This window comes from Monodelphis domestica, chromosome 8 (genome assembly GCF_027887165.1).
Source record: "Monodelphis domestica isolate mMonDom1 chromosome 8, mMonDom1.pri, whole genome shotgun sequence".
Taxonomy (NCBI): Eukaryota; Metazoa; Chordata; class Mammalia; order Didelphimorphia; family Didelphidae; genus Monodelphis; species Monodelphis domestica.
The window spans coordinates 67,038,502-67,045,180 of NC_077234.1; positions in this window are offsets into that span (position 1 = coordinate 67,038,502).

Consider the following 6,679-nt stretch of genomic DNA (forward strand, 5'->3'; position numbering starts at 1 on the left):
TAAGTGACTTGACCAGAGTCACATAGCTAGGAAGTGTCTGTGGTCAAATTTGAACCCAGAACCATCATTCACTCCTGACTTCAGGCCTGGCTCTCCATCCTACCTAGTTGCCCCTAGCCCATATATACTTTTTGCCTCTTGATTATTCTGTACGACCCAGATTCTCAGTGATTCGCTGAACATTAAACTGTGAGCTCCTTGAAAACATAAGCTATTTTATAAACATTTACCATTTTTTAAAGCATTCTTTATGTTCCTAGCACTTAGCACAGTGTAAAATGGGAAAAACAGTTTCACTGCCCATGTCAGGCAGTTGTTGGGAGGAATGCAATTTACTATTATGCATGAACTTTCCCTTTCTCTCCACATAAAGAAAATTTAATAGCCTCATGAAAATCCTGTGGAAAAAGTTTCTGAGCTCTCATTTTTCCCAAACAGGTGTTTTTAAAGCTTAAAAAAATAATAGGAATGTTTTTTCTTCCCAGAATGGGCTAAGAGGCACATTAACATGTAAAGAGAAGAGAACAATGAGAGATGCAAATTTAAATCTACACCTTCACTATGTAGGTCAAATGTCAGAGTCACTTAGTTTCAACTGATTTTGTGGAGAAAACACAAAGGCATATAATAAGAATCAGATGTACTACAACTTGCATAGAACTAATTGGATTCAACAAACTCTTGGAGATGTTTCTGCTTGTGTTTTCAAGCTGTCCAACAATTTAGCCAAAATAGAAACTGTCTTCTTTCAATTGAGAGCAGCAAACAACAAATACACAGCACAGCATGAGAAAACAATGGAACTGTATGCAATTGAAACACAACATATATACCAGGAAAACTACAAACACACACACACACACACACACAGATTATACAGTGACACACACACACACACACACACACACACATACACATACACACACGTACCCAAACACCAACTAAATTGTCTCATATGCTGAATCTGTGGGCACCAAGACACAAAGGAAAAATGTCTGCACTGCCTCAAAAAAGAGAGTTTGTTGAAAGGTGACAATTGAAGTCATTGAAATATCCAACTCTTAATAAAACTAAAGATAAATATTTGAATATTCTCATGGCATTTCCTTAAAAAAATCTTAGTCTCATGCTCTTCCTTTTTGTTTTTTCTCGTGCTCTTTCCACTATATTATGACACCTTGAGTTTTGAGTAAGGACAGACCATAGAATTAAGTAAAATGGAAAGAAACGAGAAGTAGTAAGCTCAAAGATACTTCTGTAATTTTGTCATGTGACTATTTCCTGCAGAGACAAAGACCCTGACTCCTGGATACCTATACCCATTCCCAAACCATCCCCTCCTAAAACCCCTCAAGTAGATGGTCTACCCAAATGATCACCCTTCAGCCAGCCCTGATGCTGAGCCTTTCTGAGTCTAAGTGCTTTGATCCCTACCTCCCCACGTCTCTTAGACACCCAGTCCATCACTGTATCTGAATTTGAACACTTTCCCATTTAGAAGGATTTAACAAAGCTTTTGCTTCCATGATTTTGAGAATCCATAATTGCTTATTTCCATGGCACCATGAGAGTTCAGAGTAGGGCTTTAGTGGATGATCCCATGGGCAGTGAAGAGAATTTGGGCTAGAGGAAAAAGTATAGATAGATTCATAGTTTCCAGGAGAGAAAACATTACCACCATCACCACCATCACCACCATCATGCTTCACCATAGGATGATAAGATCATAAGATTTAGAGCTTAAGGAGATCCTGGAGATAGTCTAGTTCAATCATCTTACTTTACATATGAAGAAATAGAAGTTCAACCAGGTTTATTATTTATCCTAGGAATTAGGTAGATGAACTAGAATTGAACTTATATCCTTTGATTCCAAATCCAAGGCACTTTCTAAGAGTTAGTTTATTTCTATTAGATTCCAAAATATGTCATTTGTCATGATAAGAATGAAGATCTATAGAACACCAGAATTAATAATCTCATGTTCACTGTTCCTATCATTATTCAAATATGCAAAAACACTGACATCCCACTGAAGTTGAAAAATTTTTTCAATAATCAAACGTTTATTTTGTGCACCCTCACTGGAAAAAATAAAAGGAAAATACAATCTTTGTAATAATATATGCATAATCAAACAAATTCCTACACTGGTCATATCCAAAAGGATGTGTCTCATTGGGTCATCAAATCTATGTGTAGCACGGGAGGTGTGTAGCATTTTTCATTATCATTGTGCTGATCAGAGTTCTTAAGTCTTTCAAAATTGCTCATTTTATAATATAATTATTGTATTAATATAATAAATTTTATAAATGTAAATAATTATAAATATTCCTCTCAGTTCTGCTCACTTTACTCTGTATCAGTTCAAAGAGATCTCAGATTTCTCTGAAGTTGCCTCTCACCATTTCTTATAGAACAATAGTTTTCAATTACATTGATATATCATAATTTGTCTAGCCATTTCCCAGGTGGCATTCTTTTAGTTTCCAGTTCTTTGTTACTACAAAAAGAGATGCTTTATTTGTGTGTGTATAGGACATTTTTCTATTTCATTGATCTCTTTAGAATACTCTAAAATACTCCAAGGCTTAGCAGTGATATTGCTTGATCAAAGAATATGCACAGTTTAGTAACATTTGGAGCAAAGATCCATAATGCTTTCCGGAATGTCAGTCCATGGGGTTTTGGCTTCTTCCTCAGTCAGTTATGATCTTGTGGGATGGAATGTGTTAGGGCAGTCCATCTTGTGTCTGTAATCTCTACTGCTTGGCTTCATTGCTATTTTCAGGAGAGACTGAATCAACTAAAAGAATCAATTGTAGCTAGGTGGAACAGTAGATAGAGCTCCAGGCCTAGAATCAGGAAGACTCATTTTCTTGAGTTCAAATTCAGATACTAACTAGCTATGTGACCCTGGGAAAGTCACTTACCCCATTTTTGCCTCAGTTTCCTCATCTGTAAAATGAGTGGGACAAACCACTCCACTACCTTTTCCAAGAAGAATTCCAAACGGGGTCAGGAAGAGTTGTTCTTAACTGAAAACACAACAAATCAAGGCAAAAGAGCTAGATACAGAAGATTACAAAAAGTATCATGGGGAAGATGTTGGTTTAAAAAAGCAAAGTAGATCCATTTGATTCTTCCTTCTATTACACACATGATCAGAATGCTTAGATTTATTTTCAGTAACCAAGATAAGACCCTAAAGCGTGGGTCTCTAGCAGAGGCAAGCAGTCAGATTGTAGAAAGAATACTGAATTTGGAATTGGAATTGGAAGTCCTAGATTAGAGTCTGAGCTCTCCTATTTTCTATAGGTCTCCTCATCTATAAAAAGAAAGAGTTGAGAATGGCTGAATAAAATGGGGTATATGATAGTATTGGAATTCTGTTGGGTCATAAGAAATGACAAACACGATGATCACACACATACACACACACAAACCTGGAAAAACGTATGTGAAGTGATGTAAAAGTGAAGTGATCAGAACTGGGAGAGCATTTTACACAGTAACAACAATAATGTATGATAATCAACTATGAATGGATTAACTATTACTAACAAGGCAAGGATCCAGGACAACTCCAAGGGATTCATAGTGAAAAAGGATTTCCACTATCATAGAAGAACAGAGTCTGAACGCAGATTGAAACATATCATTCTTCACTTTGTTTCCTTTATGATCTCTAGTGTGATATATGTCTTCTTTCACAATATGATGAGCATGGAAATATGCATTATATGAGAACACATTTACAACCTATATCATATTACCTGCCATCTTTGGGAGGTGAAAGTGGTAGGATGGAGGAAGACAACATGGATAAAAAATATCAGAAAATTATTATTAAAAATTTCATCAATATGCAAAAAAAATATTTTTTAAAAGAGGGAATTGATGTCTAATGTTCTTTCAAGTCTAAATTTTATCAGTGTATGCTTTGCCACTCTTGACCTTCCCAGAGTTCTTGTCCTATATGGTCTCATAGACAAATATATAAGCAATTCAATCAATTATAACTAGTAATTAGACAAATCAGTGAGTTGCAATTAGTCTTTTCTAATAGGAGAAGTGAATACTAATAGGCTTTGAGGTATAAATAAAGATAAAAAAGGGATTTGGAGAGTGAGAAGGAATTCCTGACCGGTGCAGGAAGTGAGAGGACAAATGGAAAAAAAAAAGATCTCTAAATACTTGCTCTTCCTGTAGAGGGGATGTGAATCCTCTAAAGAGGAAGCAACTTCGTATTCTCCAAGGATGATGAAGAAGAGATGAAAGAATGATGGAGCAGGGAGGTGACTCCTTGCTGAGGCATATTGGGATAGCTATTTGTCTACCTGATGTGAATTGCAGAGAGGACTGCTGTCTTTTGGGGGTATATATCTGAGATAGGATGAAGAACTTTCCAAGAATTGTCAAAGCTGCTGACTACAACCCACTTCTGGTGATTCATGTTGGGACAAATGCTAAAATTGAGAGGAATGTAGGAAACATGGCTAAGGATGAAGAAGAGCCGAGCAAAAAATTGGTCTTTAGGGGCAAAAACAGTTGCTTTCATTCCTGCTGATCTAAGACCTGGTCTTTGAAAGTGAGAGGCAAAACAGATTAACATGGAATTCAAGAATGGGATTTGGAGGGGGCAGCTGGGTAGCTCAGTGGATTGAGAGCCAGTCCTAGAGATGGGAGGTCCTAGGTTCAAATCTGACCTCAGACACTTCCCAGCTGTGTGACCTTGGGCAAGTCACTTGACCCCCATTGCCTAGCCCTTACCACTCTTCTGCCTTGGAGCCAGTATTGGCTCCAGAAGGTAAGGGCTTAAAAAAAAAATGGGATTTGGAGATATAGACCAAGGGGTAAAATATAAGAATGTTGGACTCTTAAATAAGCAATCAATTAGTCAATCAGTAATCAATAAATGTTTAGTAAGTGTCTATTGTGGGCCAGGTACTGTGTGAGGCATTGAGGGTATACACAAAACCAAAAATGATTCCTGCCTTTGAGGAACCTACATGCTGCTGAAGGATCATTTTCACTGATGTGTAAATATAGAATACAGAAAAAATAAATGCTATTTTGGGATTTTGGCAAGGGTGCTGGAAACTGGGGAAATCAAAAGAAGCCTATTAAAGGAGATAAATCCAGGCTATGCCTTGAAGGGACCTAGGAATTCCTAGATTCAAGAGGTGAGGCGATATAGAACAGGAGAGCCTGAGCAAAAGCCTGGTGGTGAGAGATGGAGTGTTCTGTGAGAACCCGTGGAATGTATGGAGAATGACAATAGTCAATTGGACCAGTCTATAGATGGCATGAAGGGGTAACATGTTAAAATAAGCTTGAAAGGCAGTGCTGCAGCAAGACTGTGAAGGATTTTAAATATATATTTAAATATTTATATATAAGATATATATAATAAGAATTTGTACTTTAAAGATAATAATAGGGTCTACTTAAGTTTCTTTAGCCAAAAGAGTGATATAGTCTTACCTGTACTTAAGGAATATCAATTTGATAGTTTTTAAAAAAAAAAATTTTTATTTAATTAGTCAATTTAGAATATTTTCCCTGGTTACAAGAATCATGTTCTTTCCCTCACTTCCCCCACCCCCTCCCATAGTCTGCACACAATTCCACTGAGTTTTACATGTGTCCTTGATCAAAATCTGTTTCCATATTATTGATGTTTGCATTAGGATATTCATTTAGAGTCTACATTCCCAGCAATATCCCCTCGACCCATGTGGTCAAGCAGTTGTTTTTCTTCTGTGTTTCTACTCCCACAGTTTTTCCTATGAATGTGGATAGTGTTCTTTCATATAAATCCCTCTGAGTTGTTCAGGATCACTGCATTGCCACTAATGGAGAAATCCATTATGTTCAATTGTGCCACAGTGTATCAGTCTCTGTGTACAATGTTTTCCTGGTTCTGCTCCCCTCACTCTGCATCAATTCAGGGAGGTTGTTCCAGTCCCCATGGAATTCCTCCACTTTATTATTCCTTTGAACACAATAGTATTCCATCACCAACATATACCACAATTTGTTCAGCCATTCTCCAATTGAAGGTCATCCCCTCATTTTCCAATTTTTTGCCACCACAAAGAGCGCAGCTATGTATATTCTTGTACAAATCTTTTTCCTTATTATCTCCTTGGGGTGCAAACCCAGCAGTGCTATGGCTGGATCAAAGGGCAGACAGTCTTTTAGCGCCCTTTGGGCACAGTTCCAAATTGCCCTCCAGAATGGTTGAATCAATTCACAACTCCACCAGCAATGAATTAATGTCCCTAATTTGCCACATCCCCTCCAGCATTCATTACTTTCCTTTGCTGTTATGTTAGCTAATCTGCTAGGTATGAGGTGATACCTCAGAGTTGTTTTGATTTGCATCTCTCTGATTATAAGAGATTTAGAACACTTTTTCATGTGCTTATTAATAGTATTGATTTCTTTGGCTGAGAACTGCCTGTTCATGTCCCTTGCCCATTTATCAATTGGGGAATGGCTTAGTTTTTTGTGCAAATGATTTAGCTCTTTATAATTTGACCAATTAGACCTTTGTCAGAGTTTTTTGTTATGAAGATTTCCCCCCCAATTTGTTGCTTCCCTTCTTATTTTGGTTGCATTGGTTTTGCTTGTCCAAAACCTTTTTAATTTAATGTAATCAAAATTATTT